The sequence below is a fragment of the Halictus rubicundus genome, chromosome 1 (genome assembly GCF_050948215.1).
Source record: "Halictus rubicundus isolate RS-2024b chromosome 1, iyHalRubi1_principal, whole genome shotgun sequence".
NCBI lineage: Eukaryota > Metazoa > Arthropoda > Insecta > Hymenoptera > Halictidae > Halictus > Halictus rubicundus.
Window position 1 is genome coordinate 12,386,319 of NC_135149.1, and position 19,663 is coordinate 12,405,981.

Below are 19,663 nucleotides of genomic sequence, written 5' to 3' on the forward strand. Positions count from 1 at the left end.
CCGTTATTATCACGGAAACCCTGGGGCCATTTTTCTGGGCCCACGTGTAAGGGGAACCATCATTCTGTTTAAAAAATCTATTGATCACAATGGATGGACCGAAAATATTCCTCCCTTCTTTCTCGTGGGGACCGAAACTTCGAAGGAGCATTTTAAGCAGGAAAGTTCCCAATTAACGATTCAGGAGCAACGGAATCATAGGCCGGCGAAATGTCACCAGATTAAGAGATTACCGGGACGTGACAATCAAGAACGCGGGGGTAATTGCCGGCAGCTTGTAACACAATGATCACGCGCGATAATGGCATGCTAAGACCTGCTAGACACTGGACGACAACGTGTGTCGCGATCGACTTGCGTCACGCACGCACGCTGAATAATTAATGATACCGAATGCCGAAAGAAATAAATGTCCGCCACGAAGAATCGAGTAAACATACCTCGGAATTAATTTCGGTGTGTTGCGAGCCGGGAACCTGCTCATGTTAATCGATCGAGGTACACGGTCGCCCGGGAACATGATTATTCTGCTCGAACGATTTCGAAAATTACCATTTACCTGTTCCGAGCAAACTTCACTTGAAACGTCTGCCGTGAAAAAACATTTTACCACCCGAAATGAGTACAGCATCACTTACAGGCATGAGAGTCGATGATACATGGTACTTCTTTAAAATGGCACAAAATTGTAATAAATACAGAGAAACCTTGTTAATTTTTTGGGTCTTCTACTTGTTTGTTTAAAAATCCGAAAATGAAAATCGTGATTACTTAGAACGAAAACGGAGGCAACGCAAAAGAAAATAAAATTGAAACACACACCAGGATCCACATACGTTATACACGCGTTTAGTTACGTAAGATCATGCGGGTGTACGATTTTATCTGATTGCTTCGGCCCGGGAGTCGTTTCAAGAAAGTTATGCGACCGTCATTAGATCAAAGCGACGCGGGAGCAAAAACGAATATTATAATCGAGCGAACGGGGCCGCTTTTAAACCATTTCTTCCCTGCCTGTTCGATCGAACATTCCTTCGCGAGTTGTTAATTATCATCCCCGCTGTTAAGTAATTGTCACGCAACGCTTCTGGTAACGGGACGCGTGTTGCGCAAGCTATTAAATTAATAACAGAGAGTCAAACAATATTTTGTTGGCGCGGAGTGATAGATCGACGAGCATTATTCTCGTGCTTTTTTTTTTACCGCCGACCCGGAATTGGCAGTCGGTCGACAAGTGGAATAAATTCTTTTCACTGTTTCATAATTGGAGACACAGTCATCAAATTATATCAATTTTTTTCTGACGCCTAACTGATGGCAACCGCTCCACTTTGTTGTGCGCCTGGTAGTGAGCTTCTTTTTCTCTGCTGCATCTACAAAAGATCTAAAATGCTATCGAGAACATTCTCGATTTCAAAGAAAATTAAACCTGCTAAAAATTCGTTCTCCTATTGATCCTAGGGCTAGGTAAAATTATGCCGAAACAGGAAGCTCGGCTAACGCACGTGAAGCTCGTCCTGTAAAGCAACAAGACTGCGGCGACAAGATCGTTAGGACAAATTACCGCGGCGCAGTCGTAAAGCACGGGGCTGGTTTAATTACACCGGCTGTAATGTGTGCAAGTCCGTGGTCACAGCGAAACGTTTCTGTCGCAACCGCGAGCCAATAAACCCGCCGGGGGAAATCTTTGTTAAAAGATCGCCGTGAACCAGATAAATCTCAATACAAAGTCAATTATAGTTGGCAGCTATGGCCGGCGTGGTGGGCGTGAATAGGTGGGGCGACGAGTTTGCATCACACGAGCGTGAGCATGGTCAACGTTGATTTACAAATTCTAGGGGAAGTTGGGAAACCACCGTCGTCGACCGACTGACAGCTCCGACGAAAGTCGCCGTTACGACGTATTTTCCCTGCCCCTAACTACCCCATAAACGTTATTCACCAGCGAACAAAAGAGCCACGCACTTGACAGTGGGAATTAGGCTGGTAGATCTTTGAGGTGGTTTTGACGGCGTTCTAGCGCAATACAGAAACTGGTAAAATAATGTTCAAATAGTGGATAATAAATAGTTTATTATCTACTCAATTTTGTCACAAATGCCTAGTCAGAGTTGTATTCCCGACCGGACGAATGAATATTTTGTAACCCACAGATACGTAACTTTGGACTTTGGTTCATCGTTAATTGTTCTAGATCCTCATTTCTTGACCGTGTGTTTCAAATTTAATTACAGCAGGATCTCATTCAGAGATTCCTATCACAAATGTGAGCTTGATAAAATTTATGTCTTTTGATAGGACCGTTTGAAACATAATTTTTCATGGGGAATTTATTTGGGAAGGTTCGGATCTCGAAAGACTCGAATAAAATTGAATCAGTTCGACGATTCGAGCGGAAAGAGTCCTCGGGGACATTGAAATGCAAAGAGTAAGGATTGCAAGGCCCTCGGCCGATTGCTCGAGGAGGAGACTCGAGAGAGGACGAGGTCGAAGAAGCTAAATTGAAACGTAAAAGCGAACTAGGAAATAATCAAGGAGCGTTCCGTGCGCTTCTTCTTCTACAAACAGGGCATAAAACCCGGCCGGCCATAAATCCGCGACCTACGGCCAGGCACCGGCGAGTCACTCGCTTCAGCTTCGCCTCGAGTTTCTTTACGTTGCACTACCTTTTCCTTATGTGTAGAACCAATTTTGTCGTCTAATGGACAGTGGGATTCATCCTCCCACCGTCTTCCCCGCGAATAATCAAGGAAACAAATTTACTCGAACCTCCGACCATTTTAAAGTACTGAATAATAAACTGCCCGGACTTTTATGCGGCTGAGACGTATCCATTCGTGCAGGAAATGCGCAATGATATGCTAATATTATGCAGGATTTATGCGTATAATACTAGTCACTTTACGAGCATTTAATTTCACGTCGTTCGCGTTACAATATAAAATAATGGTTTTTTAAATTTTATTTTCTACAGTGGAATGGCACCGCTTACTGAAGAAACCGTTAATTAATTGGTAAGCAATATACGCTCTTTCTATAACTGATGTTATTAAAATCGCAGTTTCTATGCCGCTGTTTCTTGCAGTTGTTGCAGGCAATTTTTATTTTGCATAATGGTCTATCGAGCAGGATCATTAGTAATGTTCAAAGCTTTACGAAGTGTTTAAGAAACTTGAACAAGAGTTTACAAGATCGATCGGTTTCGTTGGTCGCTCGATCAAAGGCGCCGTCGAATTCGCGAATCGCGTGTTCGGCGTGTTATTCGCCTAATCCTCCTTCCATTTACGATTCCGCGCAATCATTCAGCTAATGAAATAAACGACGCGGGTTACGGATTTCGCGGCGCTGTGGGTGATTTACGGGGAGAAACTGCGAGGCTCCAACTGCTTTCAATGGGGACCATGGGGCCGTTCCCTTCTGTTGCTTTAATGAGCCATTTAATTTTGCGTTTAGAAACGTTTTACCATCGGTGCGATTTTACTATACATTTATTAATTGATACACGGTCTGCCAATAAAGTCTCCGGGCGCACCTTCTGCACGTCCACCCTTCAAGATCAAATAACATTTTTAAGAGTGGTCCAAATTAATTGAATCTTCCCAAGGGCATAGGAAAAGTGGAAACAATTTTTAGGAGAATTTTAATCGGCAGAAATTGCAAATAAAAATAGTAAATGTTAATTTTACAGTGGACTCCAGTACAACGCGATCGAAAAGTTGTTCATAGAGACTATATAATATCATGATGGCGTCGTGCAGCTAAGCGATTCGCTTAAGAAACAATAGCATCGTCTTAAACAACGACCAAGTAAAGCCTTGAGAGCACTATAGACAACAACCTTGACAAGATATTAAAATATTCTTGGACATCTCTGTTGCCGTTTTGTAAATAATTACCGCGCTTCGCAACGCTGTTTGTAAACACGATTGTGGTCAACGTGGCAGAAAAGAGGGGGCCCCATAGTAGAACACGGGGCCCATACAATCGAAACGCGGGCCTCCGGGGTCCGTTTACAGGCCCGACAGCGCGCCATATATCGATCGGGCCGTGGCGATTGCGTAATTGCAATTAAAGCGATCTTGTAATCGTAAGGCCGGGTATAATTAATGAACTAAATCGTGCTGACGCTCCGAGCGAGTGTCTATCGCGCGGCACGATCGTGCTGCGGGCCGTGAGTAAGCGCAATTTGCCATATTGTCTCTAATAATCCCGGCTAATTAGTTTTGTCTCCCGTTTATATCGGTCGTCTGCCCGGCAAGGCCTCTCTTCTGCTCTCGCAGACGGAAGAGAAAGCATCGCCCACGCGGTTTGCCGTGGTCGTTGAAAAACTTTTTTTCGGCATCTCGTCGGCACGGAAATCGGCGAGAAACCTTTATAAGCTTCTCTCCTCGTCTCCACGCCATTATAACGCTAATAATAATAATTATTATTACACCTACGACGAGGAAATGTACATGCTCGATCGCTCGTTCCGTGAACTTGGCAAGACCGTTTCGCCCGAACAATGCGGACCGACGCTTAGGCTTTTATTAGCTTGTTACAATTGAATTGGCTGATTCTACGACGCTAATCAGGTTTGGTTTTGTTCCAACGATCAATCGGCTCTGACTGCGTCGATCATCGATCTTCGTACAAATTCAGATATCTTAATAAACGTCAATGTTTTACAGAAACTCGATGCTTCGAAACGTTTCGTTTCGCTGGGCTTTATTCATTTAAATTGTTATATCTTCGTAACGAAAAATAACGCGGTAACGATTCTTAGCACATTTTAAAATATAATTCCTCTACTTGCGTATAGTTAAATAGTTTTTTCTTAAAAATTTGTTTACTTTATGGAGGGGGAATCAGACAACAGAAGTGCTTTTTATCGAGGATTTCTCAAATTCAACCAATTCTGCGAGGTTGAAAAAATTTTTTTAAAGTCTTCTCTTTATAAAGACCTCTCAAAAATGTAACGCACGATATGTCCTCGCCGTTTTATTGAATTTTGAATGGAAAGTGTGTGGCCTGAATAAAGCTTGACTTTACATTTAACAGAACCTTTAAACTTTATTACAATGGCCTCACTCGCGGTGAACTCGTTACATTTCATGCACTGTATGCATGAAATTCGATCCTTGGAAAGTGCAGCAGCGGAATCGATCGATAAGAGTTTCAATTTCGAAGCGAAAGAGGAAACAGGTTTCGATATTAAAAGCATCGGTCTCTCCCCACCAACCATCGCGTATGAGTAATTTAATTGTCGATTAGCCAGCCGGTCCAATAACAATAACATTAAATCGACTTTTCCGACGAATCGAACGAATGGTCCGCAGCACCGAATTATCCGACTATCAATTACACCTGGGTGATTTCGTGGCGGTCCGACCACGGTGAACACGGACAATTATATCGATCGAATCGTATCAATGCTCGTTGTGATTTAATTGGAGCGCTTGGCGCGTTATTCGATACGTCAAGGATAACGTCAGCCTCGAGCCTGTTCTGTGGAACAGACGAACGCCGAATAAGTTAATTACTGCGCCCTTTATTGGCAAATCAGTCACGTGTGACAGCATCAACTCGATCAGGTTGATGGAGCGATAAACGAAAAAGAACCAGGGAAATAAATATCATAACCGGCACGTTAGGTTCTTGCTAGCACATGCGCAATTACGGAGTCGAAATCGTCAACGTTGTCATTATTAATCAATTTCTCTTCTGGCGATACTGTTTGATTTTTTCTTTTTTTTTTTGGTCTATTTATTTATCCTGTTATATAGTGACATACGCATTTGATTATAAACGGATATAAATTGAAAAAACAAGTAAGAATTCCTAAATTGACGTAGAAAATATAAAAAATTGAAATTAAAATAAAAAGAGGACTAAAAACGCCCTTGGAAGGAAAGTCCCATGCATTTTCTGCCACGGTACTTGCAGCAACGTCCACCCAGGCATTTAGTGCTCGAACGATCCGGCCGCAGTATTTGCTCAACACAATTGACAGTAACAATAACTCAGCGGCGAGTCAGTCAAAGAAAATTCTGTGATTGTTCTACCAAGCGTAAGAAAGTGCACGGGTCCGCGCCGTGCGGGCAAACGTATGTATGTATACAGGATGGCTTAATGGTTTCATTAAATCTCTGTAGGCCAATATATTTTACGATCATTAGTCGTAAAACTCGGCCGGCAGTGTATCAATAATGAGATCAAGGTGGCACTGATTCGAGACAAAGTTGAAAATCACTTTGGCCGAACGATCCAGATCGGAAGGGTGTACGCCCACACGTCGGGAACAGGCGAGAGTGATCTATTTACGATCAGGTGTGATCTATCGGCGATCGACGCCCGTGGGTGGCGGACATTCGATCCACGGCGCTCGATCTCCTGCACTCGGTGAGAGGTCATTCTGACTCATTTGAGCGACCGACGTGACGTATTGTGCACCGATTGGCAGGAGCCAAGTAGTTCGATCGGGAGACGCGCATGGTGCACCGGGAAAAATAATTAGCGAGCATTAGCCGCGATAGATTGGTCCATCCACGAGACGGTTGCCGAGTTAATTGATGTCGGGGAGCCATTGTAACGCTGCCATAGAAGATTTATCGATTGTGCTTGTACCGTTACTGGTGGGTTCGCTTGTTTCAGCCGTGACATCTTTCCGAATGCTGTTCGATGCACCAACGTCATGAAAATTCACTCTTCCCTCGTGTTTGCCAAATTTGTTTTGGCAATCCTACCAGAAATTCCATGCAAGATGAATTTATTTAATTTAATTATTAGACAGCGGATTTTTTAAATGTAGAGCGTGCAGACATTTTTTAAGAACAATACAATTGATACCTGAGTTGAATTCCGCTTCCTTGAAAATTGTCTATAATGACCATGACTAGACTGCGGATTTCTATGCAAAATAGAAATTGTTCGCATTCTCTTAATAATTCTAACGAGCCGAAAATAATCAACATTTCCTACTCTAATCGTTCTTGCCATGAATGCATAAAATCCGCAGTCTAGCCATGACAAAAATTAAAAAATTGTTCTCACCTTTTTCCACTGATTCTAAGACGCTAGGGTCTAAAGAGACCTGTAATCGCTTTGACAGGCAATTGTCAGTCAACGAGGTGATTTCAATGCTCGCGCAGGAAGTGACAAACGGCAGCCAGTCTCCTCACCGTCACCCCGAGTCCATTAAAACCGTGCAACCGAGCAAAAGCGACACTTAAACAATTTGCGAGCGTGTCGAATAGCGAATTCCTCGCCCCCTGACAATGGCCAATTCGATTGGCCATTAAAGGCGGACATTATCGGATCGAACCAGATGAGTAGGTTCTAACGATCGTTCCTGCGCCCTCAGATACCGATCGACGCTACTCCCAATCGATCCCCCAGGAAATAATAGCGAGCTCGAGGTGGAGACAGAGAGGAGAGGGTTGGGGTGTCGCGAAAATTATTATGCAGCGTTAACGACCTGCGGATAAGGGGATTGTTTACGATCGTCGTAAGTTAGCCATTGTTTGCCCAGGAGAGAATATTGTCTCTCTATCGTTTGCTTTATGGCCGTTCTCCCGGTTACCCTGTATTGTGGCACGGCAGAACTGGCGACGACCGAGGGAAAAAAGAGCCTTCGTGAAGAGAGAAAAAGGGGGGTGAGAGAGAGAGAGAGAGAGAGAGAGAGAGAGAGAGAGAGAGGGAGAGGGGAAATCGCGGAGGCAAGATCGAACTCCGTGGTTCGCGGGATATCGAGAAATCTCGTATCCAGGAACGTCGAATAATTCTCCCTGGGACCGTGTCGCATCGCTGGTTCCGATCGACGGAAACGTACGTGCGAATTTTTATGTGCGGAGCCCTCGCGGAATTTCGTCGCCTTTGTTCTTTTCCTTTTTCAATTCGGCGGCTCTTTCGTGCAGATCGTAGGCTGCGGGGAAAGTTCGCGAATGGGGAGGATTTTGAGACGTGTAAAAAGAATCGTCACTTTGATCAGTCATACAATTTGTATTTCAGATTATTCTCACCCTCAAATTAATCCCACAATTTTTCACCTGGTTCTTTGTCGCGTTCCTGTCCTTTCACACGACATTCGTCACAATGTACGAATACTGAGCGATTTTCTTCTTTTGATTCTTTCATTCGTAAGGGTTGTAACAACCCCTTCGGTTGATAACAATTTTTACTTAAAATGCCTCGCAATTTTTTCCAAGATTCTTGATTTATTGTATAAAATTGAGATAAGAATATAATTAATATGGGCTATTGAATGGTACATACTCTAAGGCCACTGTCAAAATTTTTCGAACACAAGTTATATTAAAATTTAGAAGAAGCTTTAGTATTATTGATTTATTTGGCATACTCGATACAAATCCATACACAGTGATTTCTCTATATATGTCGCCAAGGCCTGCATGATGAACATCGTAGAATTATCCCCACTATCGCTGGGTATACCCCATGAGAGACCACGAAGCTCCAGAAGTCTCGTACGCCGAGGAGTGTAAACATAACACTGCTCATGGTACACGACGTTGGCAAGATCCGTGTTGTTGACATATATCGAGAATTCACTGTATCCAATAGATAGAAAGGGGCTGTATCCAACAGTGCAAAAGAGAGGAGAAAAGAAAACGAGTCAGCCCGCGCGGTTTGTTTGTGTGTAAACGTCTATTAACTCTCGCGTGTTAGGTAGGCACCTCATTACCGTGCCTAATTATACGGCGCAATTACGAGGAGCCCCGCGAGTAATCAGACAATTTTTCTTCGCGGAATCTCGGAGGTCGAGGGATTCTGGTATAAACTGTCTTTGAGTCCCGGTGAAACCGGGCCCTGCAAGCCTGAAAAATCGTGACACGAGCACAGGGGAGGCATTAACGACGCATTGTCTTAACGGAGGAACCATTGTTCGACGTTTGTTCAGCGGTTTCAGCGAGCGTGTGACGCATTGTCTGGGCCAACTGAGGCGCCAGGAAGCAGTAAAAGGTAACTCGCCTGGCGATTTCGTTGCCTGATTCGCGAATTTCGACGACGAATACGTGACTTCCGTAAACAGCGTTTAACTCATACCTAGACCCATTCCAGTATTTCATAATTACCCTTATTTACCACTAGCATCACCAAATCAATTATTGAAATAAAAAATGCTTCTATGTAAAACAATTAAAGAAACTTATCTATTAACAAGGGCGACACTCGTACTCAGTTCTGAAAGTGGTTCCGCTTAGCTTCTCAAGTTCAATAATTCTGAATCACGTCAAGAAAAAAAAATGCAAACTCGTAATGGTCCAACATGGCCCCAAAGGCCAAATCGTGCTCATCCCTTCTTCTGTAGACCCTTCTGATAGTCAATGAATGATCGAAATGGGACACAGTGTTGATAAGACAGCATGTATACAGAGTTCAGGCGATTATGCTGCTTTTCCTCCGCGGTTAGCCTTTCTTTTCCCCGACAATATCGTGAGGCGTGACTCATTCGGCGTCTGTCGCTCGACCACGCGTGATTATTTCACGTTTGAAACCACCTCCGCGGTGGTAGGTATATGCCACACTGTCGACATTGCTACCTCTCCTCGTGCACCGGCATTTCTACCCAGCAAGCATCGATCGCGTTGGCAGAGACCGCTGAAAATTTGTCCGGGACCCGATAAACCTTCGTGTTTGCTACCTACTGACGCATTTCTTTGCCGGCATTTACATCGCCGAACACGGCGGGGAGGCTGAGGTATTTTACGATGACATTAGCCATGCGAGTTCTCGAATTGATTGCTGGCTTTTAGAACCAGTATGAGTGTCGCCATCAAGGTCTAGGTCTTCTAGTTCTTTCAGTCTGGGTTGAGTAGAACCGCCATTTTTCTGATGATTCTGATTTAGGAACTAGTGGAGAACCAGGGCGTAATTTGTGTATAGATTTTTGTACAGACTTTGGGCCAGTAAAAGCTGTTTATATCCAAAGACTCTGGATCCTTATGCGTTCATGGTATTGTAGCGGCGAGCGGCCAAACGGCGCAGCAGATATGTAAGAATAAGCAGACTTCGCGGAGGCCTCGAAAGAACATTCTTGAGGAAAACAACGAGGAATGAAACTAGAAATTTTTACAATTTTTGTTTCATTTTGAGAAACTTTTATTTGATAATAAACATTACATTCATTTGAGAAGAGTATCACTACCTTTTCTCAACGCGAACCGACAATTCAAACTCCATAATGTCATTAAAAAGTTTCTAACGAAAACATTTTCACAATGTCCACAATTGTGTTGTCCGGTAGTTGACAGCATTTTTGTCGGTCTACCAATAATATAAAAATCGTTTACGAGAGCGCAGTTGCGGTCCAGTAGCTCTCATAAACAACAAATTTCACGAGTCTCAAGAAAAGACTCTATCGCTCCGATTCCACGAGATATGTCCGCGATAGTAATCGAGTATCGGAGCCGAATAAACCAGCTTAGCGTTGTCAAGCCGAGGATCGCCGGATTTCCCGGGAGCCGCCATAAATTTGCAATTAGCGGAATCCGATCGTGCCGTGTCCGATCGATTGTACACGCACTCTGGACTTCCTCTGGTCTTGCACGTGGGTGTCCCATTAAGATTACCGATCGTCCGGCTGGCATTGATCGCGACAAGTGTTCTCTCGATCGTTCGTGGAAAAGGCGCTACGTATACAACGAACAGGCATAAAGAAACGAGACAGAAGGAAAATAAAAAAAAAAAAAAGAAAAAAGAACGAAGCAATAACAATCGTCGGAGTCTGCTGTGAGAGATTAGATTGCCAGCTCCTTGATCCGCCGCGTTGCCGGTTCAAGATCGTGAAATACCTTTATTTCAATGGCGTCCACGATCGGCACGAAGGACTTTTGTGCACTCGAACTTTATAAGCCCGATCGGATCACCGAGATCCTGTGTACAGGAGTCGCTCATAAACGAGATCGTTATCGAGCTGGCTCGAGTTTATCGTAATCGTCTATTCGCGGGTACACGTATAGGCTACCGATCGTGATATCATAGATAGAGACCCCGATGACATCCCTCTCCTCCCGCGCTACAGGGATAACAATAGTGATAAGTATATGCCTAGTATCGGATCACGATCCGCAATTGTGCTCCGTCGCACGGCGCATAACTCCTTTATTAATATATACGATATACCACCAGGACGAAATGTTGATGAGTGAACAGTGACGTTTGACATTTCCCACGTGCCGGGACCTGTAATTCGATGATCTTTATGATGATACTGCCCAAATGTCACTCTCATTAGACGTTATCTGATCCTGCGTCGCGCGTATCCATTTTCTTCATTCGATTTATCGACAGGAAATCGAAAGACCAAGCAACACCCCCATTTCAAACCTTCATTTTCAAGTTTCACTTTTGCGCAAACGCTGCATCGGATCACTGCGATTACTTTCTTTTCAATGCGGTCACTGTGTAATACGAGCCCCAGGAAATCCCTTAAAATCAAAGTAATTTAAGAAAGAAAGTTAGAAATCACAGTAATTGCTACTGTAATCGTGTTCATCTTCGAAATCGTAGTATATCTTGGTTTATTCAAGTATGCCATAGGGAAAATTAATTTTTATTCCTGAATAATGTCTTAAAAATGCAACATAATTCGGTGATGTAACATGTACAACAAAACTGGACGGAGCATCATCCTGGCACCATTCATACTTCTATTTCTGAGGAACCTGTCGGGGTAAATCATTTTCCAGACACTCCAAATGAATTGTTTTACGGAGACGTTCATTATAAATGTGATGGTTAAACCAGAACTGTAATTTCCATGTCCCCTGACGACAATGAATAAAATACAATGGCCCCGATCAAAGGTTCGATACTCAGGTATTGATGATAGAGCGCAGTTACATTGGTAAACAAAAATGGCGAGTCCTCAGACAACCCGTCGGAGATTCATGACTCGACTGGCTGGGGATTTGCGAAGGTGGCGGGAGTCACACCGTAAACTACTCATCATGGTTCGCCCGTGTAGGCCGTCGAGCCATTGTCATTATGAAAATGACGGCGTGGTCCGAAGTCAAAGAGTGGTAGTCCCGCACGAACACCTTGCCGAGACATGCCTCACCATTCACCGGGGGAATCAATGTACGCGCTCCAGCAATTTACCAAATTTCCGTGCCGTTGCGGAATTTTGGAAACTACCCTGTAATTTCGATGCACCATCGTTCAAACGTCTTAACACGGCGGTGCGCTTACTCTTCAACGTCAATTACCGCTTCGTCATAAAGTAACTCCTTTTAAACTCGGAACCCTTCTGAAACAAAAATGTTGAACTTTCGACTTTTAATTGGATCTTGAAACCCTCCGTTTGAACGTGAATATTACCACAAATAGACTTTATGCACTTATGAATGGATGAAATTTAGAACAATGCAAGGATTAAAAGAATTTAGTTGCAATCGTCATTGCAGAAGGGGTTAAAGTTTCCTTGCCGTTCATAATTTGCTATAAGCAAAAGAAAATGTGTACTACTGTATGCCTGTATTTTAGCTGCGTTTGATTGACTGGCATTGTCCATTGTGGTTTCCTAAACAGCTAATTAAATTTTTGAAGAATCTCGTGCCACATCCAGCGTTATCGGGCCCAGGGATTTCGAGGTCGATTGGTCCCAGAGGAACGTCGCCCAGAGAGTTCTCGAGGCTTTCTCGATTTGCATTCTGCGTTCGAGGTGGCACGTGGGCCCGTGGTGTCGGTGAGGCCCCCGTAATGAGTCGCGCTTATGCATACAACCAGTGACACCTTCTCCGGCGAGAGTGTGAATCATCGGCCAGCTCGAGAGTTTCTCTATTCTATCTTTCGTCGTTCCCCTCGGTTTCACGTTTCTCGTCTCCTCTTTCTTTCTCGCCGTTTCTCTGTCCGCAACGGTCACACAATGCACGTGCACCGAGCGGCGCCCCGGCCGACCCGTGCAACTAGTTATTATAACATTAAATTATAGGTAACCCACGTAGGTGACACGCAACGCTTCGATGCGTGAGCCTGCGATTTATTCGACGCGTTTTGTCTCGCGGCGCCGAACACAACAAGTGGGCCGGCAAGATTCACGCTCGATCACCGACCGGTAATTAATTAATGATCGCCGCCTGGTCTCGATGATTGGATGCGCCTGCAGGGTACAGAACAGCCTGCCACGGGTTTAGCGCGAAACACAGCGAAATGGGGGATTTTGATTTTCAGGAAATTCAGATGTGTTCAGAAAGGGATGGTCCGTTGTTCCTTAAGAAAAAAACGTTGAAAGTAAATGACTCCGTCATCGAAAGAGAATTTTCCGCGATGATTGCAGGCCGCGCGCTCGGAGATTTCAATGCCCGGGAGACCTGCACAGGCGATGTGTTTACGCGCGCGCTTATTCTTTTCATGGAATTCATGTATTTTACTATTAGAAGCTCATAATAATTTGTACATTTTACGAGGAAACTATCTCTGCTAATATTTATTACTTGTATTTAAATAAATAAACGCGATCGAAGTGAGTAACGCATTGAAATTGAAATACACGGCAGAAATGATTGAAACTGTAGGAAGTAAGTTACAAATTTTTTCCCCGAAAAAGAAAATATTCACATTCAGTACGAGTAGACTGTGAATTGTAAATTAGGTCCAACCTAGGCACTGGTCCAAATGTAACCACTAGAAAAAATATTTGAAACAATTGCATTTTAAACTGCAAACAGCATTGCCAGGTTGGCAAATTCCTTACTGCCAAGACGAACTCCCGCGACTCGGTTTAACAGACAAGAGGCAACCAATTACCAGAGCCCACCCCCGTATCAGCGACCGAATCTCGGCTCGCATAAATACTGCAATTGGCAACGAAACCACGGTTCCACCCTCGTTAGCCGGACGAAATCTCTCTGGCTGGGCATTCGAGGGACTCTAACTCGTTCGAGTGTACCCATCGCGACTCATTGTACCTTACCAGAGACGGGAGGTAGAGGAAAGAAAGGGGGGGGGGGAAAGACAGTGTTATCACAGCGGTACCATCCGGCGGAGCAAAGCACCTGCGTTCAAATAATAAGGATCTCGAAAGGAAAAGGTCGCCGATAGCCGTTAGTGTCCGGGTGCGCGAGGTTATCCGTGCCATGGATCGGGCAAATGGCGTTCTGAATTCCCCCGTGTGTTCGAACGATCCAGTAGAAGAGGAGGATAAACCGAGAGGAAAACGGGAGGGGTATGTCACCGTGAGAGGGGAAAACGAGATAAGGAGAGCGCGACGGAGAAGGAGAAAACACCGCGACACCCACTTGCGTTTCATGCGACCGTGGCCCGGGTAAACGTGCAATAATGTATAAGCAACCGGATCGTCGAGGGGACGCAAGGATGCATATAAATCGAGGTGACATAATTTGCTTAATTCGATCGAGGAAAGGGAGTTACGGGCGCGCGGTCTGGTGACTGCAATTTCAACTTGCCACAAAGTCAGACCCTTTACCAACGTTCAAATCAGAACGAAAAAAAAACTAATCTTCTGCGACAGACCTGCACCTTCATCTGCGTCGCTTCTTGAATTTTTCACATGGATTTTTCATAAACGATGAGACGTGCCGTTGATCCTAGATAACCACCCCTTTGTGACAATTCGAATATCTCTTCCAAACATTCATAATTCTAACCAATTCGATACTAGGTACCACTTTGCAATCTTATTTTTAGTTTGATCCTTAAAACTATAATATTAAGGAGATATATTCTTAAAACTATATCTTTAAAAAAAATGCATAAGGAATTGACTTTTTGCAAAAGTTCTGCACCAGAACACGCTCTCGAAATGCTACAATTCTTTCAGACGATTAATACAGATGTTGTATGATCCATACAAAAGAGATTTTCAGTTCGATCATCAGAGGCTTGCTCTGAAAAAATGAATGGCAATTTTCTAAACGAATCTCTCCGACTTACTGATTTTTCAAAAATTCCGTCAATTGAATAAAGGTCAAATTGTGTAAGAAAAGTGAGGAAGGGGTGGGGGCAAGAATTTAAAAAATAATAAAGATAGGTTTTACAAAGTTGACGATGATTATAAGGGGCGGGGGGGGGGGGGGGCAATCGATTCGTCGATCGTTACCAGCTCGGTTGCACAGTTCGCTCTAGGCATGAATGAATGTGGCGCCAAGTGAATGGAGTGCGTCTGTTCGAGCATGCCTACGCACTGTCCGGTCGCGTGCAACGCGTGCACGCGTGCAACGAGCGCATGTAGTCGGCAAGCGGCGTTTCTTCGCGAGGATCGGTGACTAATTTGCACGTACTTTACCTCGGCAAGCTCGTTGTTGCTCATTTGTCCGGGCCGATGGACCTCCGTCGAAGACCATTGATAATTTCTCCGCGAACATACTCGGTGTCCCTCATTATAACTAGTCCTCACCACCTCACGCGTTTGATCTTATCGGAAAAGTCGACTCGAAAACGCGGAATGAAATTCTTAGAACAGGATCCACGTTTTCGAGAAAGTCGAGGGTTAGCACGAGGATCGTAACACGAAGATCCTAGCATTGCAAGCTAGAAATTTCTCGAATTTTCGCACGTACCTTGCGAAATTGATGGAACAGCTCCGCATAATTATCGAAAACAACCGGTATGCGAATACATGGTGCCAGAACCGATCGTCCAAACCGGTCTTCTGGCTTCTTCACTTACCGCCTAGCTCCATTCCAACCGATTTTTTCCGTCTGTCTCTAGAATATTTTGGAGTCGCGTCTTGGGCACTGGCGACGACTTATCGACTCGATTATCAGTTACTAGATCCGCTCGATTCCCTTCGGGCGAACGCGTTCAGTGACTCCTTAATCATGGCCGATAGCCGATCGCTCTAAGCGACAGCCATGGACAGTGGTATCGTGCCGGCGAAATGCCAACCGGTCGGCATCGAAAGACCAAGCGGTCGAACAACTTTGATGTGACGTGACCAAATTGATTCATGGCTCATTGTCACGCACGGCTCGCTACGATCGCGGCGCTAATTATCCGCGACGCTGCCCTGAACGCGTCCTGTACATCTGGCTTGTATCTATTTGCTCATCCTCCTTTTTGACTGCTTCTTCTTTCTTCTTTTCCTCTGGCACTTGTCAGGAGACTGTTGGTCACCTCAACTGGCTTCCTACTTGGAGGAATTGTGAACAACTATAGCGGACAGTTGCCAAATTTGAAGACATGTATAATATTGGATCTAACCTACAATTGTCTTGCACAATTCCTGTATTCGATAGTTCATAGAAAAGTTCATTAGAAAAGTAAAATTAAAACTATTAAACATTTCTCCTGTAATATTGAGTCAGCTGCACATTTTCGTTGAAACTAGAAGATGGTGTAGGGAAAGAATTCTTTGAATTGTTCTTGTAAAATGTTCCCCGATTCCCAATGTACGTGTCAAAATAATTTTTACAGGAATAATTCCCAAAATAATCAGTTATAGTTCTGAAAGTAGGAAATCCCATGGACTGAAAGCCACCATGTTCATCTCGAGGATCTTCGCCCAGAGTTCGTTGACCCCACCTTCCAAAAACTCGGCAATCACGTAGATTATAGGGGCTCACGCGATCGTGATCGATGAATTACGATTTTCGACGATTCCCCGTAATCCACACGATCATCTTTTCGGTGTTTTACCATCGAGAGAACGGGGCTCGTTTCGGTTCACGTTGCACCGTTCGTCAATAATCGTTATTGCATTTCCCAGTGACAATTATCGCGCGATATAAATTGCCGGCGGGAGTAATTAGTGTCGGGCCGTGGTGCGCCCCTGAGTAATTAGCAATTAAGCGGCGCGTAATTGCCTAATTCCTGCCCGTCATCCGACCACGGGCCGTCGCTCGATAAGATCGCCGGGCCTGTGAACCTCCAGGCAATCGTTAAATGTGTATATGTATATCTGGTTGGTCGATTTCTCCATGGGGCCCACGAAAGGGGGCCTTATCTTCGCCGGCAGGTAACAGGGAGCCTTTGCTTTTTTGAAGTTCCACCGACCTGGATGAGTCTGTTGATTTTACCAATAGGAATCTTTGCTGGGACCGTTCATCCTCCCAAGAACTCTACATTTCAGGGCCTTATGTTCTTCGGCGACCATATTTTGTTGTTCGCTCACGAAATGTAGAAATATAAGCAAATTTTTACACGGTGTATTAAATAGAAAGCCAATTTTCAAATTAACGTGTTTTTACGACATTATTTAGCATGTCGTTGATTTATTACAGCGAATGATGTCTGTGTCAGAAATTAGAGAAATACAAGGGAGCACATCAATTTTAGCGAATCTTAACGGGGAGGAAATGTGACAGAATGAACGGATTAACGAATTGAGGTTTTGAGAGTGCATTAAATTTAATTAAGAAACGGAAGTCGATGTTCCGGACTTGTCAAAGCAGGCCCACGATTGAAAAGCCGCACGGTGGTAGAAAATGAGGCCGCCCACGTAAAATTACCACGGAACCGCCCTCGGAAGTATGAACCCTATGATGCCGTGTGCATCTCGAATTCGCGTGTACACATACATATATGCATGGCCCGTGTATTCCATTAACGTGATCCATTGCGTCAAAGGGGAAGGATACCAGGCTCGCGGGCGGCGTTATTTATGTGACGTTCCATTACAAACTCTTAATTGTTTGACTAATGCGCGGCTAAGTGTGCAGCGGTAGGACTCTTTAAAATTCCCCGGTTTTTTCATTTTCTTTTTATTGGTAATTTTCCCGAAGACGATTTCTGGTTACGAGCGGTCCCCTTTTGTTGGCCAATTAAAGGGAACCCTTTGGGGACACGGCGTCACGGCCCGACGAAATTGCGCTCTCCGCTCAGACTGAATTCATAAACTTTGTTTAATAAACGATTAACATATTTATGAAGGACACGCGCGCGGTTCGTTCGCGATGCTGCCCCTATATGGCTTCCGGTACGAGTGTGTCACCATTTCTTTCGTGACTTGTCGAAACTGCCATTGGAACTTCAGAAAAATTTACAGGCCTCAATTTTTTCCTGGGTGCGGTTACTTGCCATGCAAATGTACGAATTCTTCAATATTTGTATATAAAAAAAACTAGGACTTGGAATTTCAGAAAAATCATTCTTCAAATCGGTTCATGTTGAAACTAATCGTAGATTTAGAATACATACGGTAGAATCTACGAAACACATTTTTCAAATTTGTATAGACAATTTCCAATTTTTATAGACAAATTTTCAAAAAGTGGTATGAAATAAAATCCTAATTTTAATGAGCCTTTGCAGATCCATAACAAATAAAAATCGTACTCAATTCTCTTGAATTGTATATTACAGCATTTTTTGAAAATTTCCATAAGCCATAAATGCATAAAGATCCACAGTCTAATTATAAGGCTGACTGTATGCAATAGACTCTCTCTGAGGATTTTCCGAAGCACGAATGAATTCAGTGAACAAAATCTCTGCAAATAAACAGACAAGTTAACACCAATTTCGACGTCCTAGTTCTCATCTCGATAAATAAAATTGCTATAATTTTGCCTGAAACTTCTCCCAAGTGAATAAACCCTGCGAGCAGATCTCGCGTTCCCCAAGGATCGAGAAAACCCGAACGCGTCCAGAATTGGCGCGCAAGCCCGAAAGAAAGAAACCCATTAGTCTTTCAATTATTTTCGCTGCCCACTTGCAACGGGGCAGCCGCGTTTTGCAATTTAATTCGACGTTCTCCGGCGGCGCGTCCTATCGAGGGGCACACGCGTTCCATCAACATATTCAATGGTCTATTAGCCGGTCACAACAGGGCCCAGAGGGGTACGGAGGTCAGCTTCGAGGGGTCCACGAAGACGCGGGGCACCCACACTCCATTATTGATGTATCGATAAGCTGCGTGTAACCTGCGGAGACCACGGGGCGCCGTTCTCCAGAACCAGCCTCGCAAAAACAATAGCTCTCGGTCGCAGAGTCATCATCCGAAATTGGCAGGTGCCTCGAGCATCTTCTCCAGCTCCTCGCCCCCGCTGTTTCGAAAACGTTCCCCGGATTCCCCGGGTCCTAGGCCAAAATCAATATTTAATCGGCCCCTCCAGGTGCGAAAAACCGCATTGTTTTACCCAGATCGGTTTATAATGATCCTCACGGTCAGCCTCGTATTCTTCGCTGGTGAGCCTTCACGGTTCTTTTTTTTTTTTTCTTTTTTCATTTCATTTTATGGTCAGGCGAGATAACGATCGTCTCGGAATAACGAGGAAACGGATAATTGGCAGTCTATCTTCCGATCAAGCGGCGTTGACTTTGAATCCGTGGCACCTCCCCTTTTTCGCACCCTGCGGAACTTGCCGAACAATCCGCTCCGACGAGTGATAAATTGAAGTTAGAGTGGAGAGTCTTAAATCACTATTCATGAAGAGGAGAATGTAAATGCTCTTGGCGCTGTAACAATTTTCAAGAAATCTATCAGTTTGCGCATTTTGAAAAATTATTTTGAATACACCGAACTAAATTAGAATACAAAAATGTCTATGATCTTTGTGACTCGCGCGTAGTTGGCGATTAATATATTTAACTCGATTTAAATTAATATGATACTGCGGGCATTTGCAACTGAATGTTTGTAAAAGATATATATTCTCGTTTACAGCTTATTAATTCGCTGATTCTTGACAGTCTACAGAAAATTATGTTCAGGAGAATTATCATATTCCAGGCGAGATTAGTGTCTAAAGTCACTTCGAAG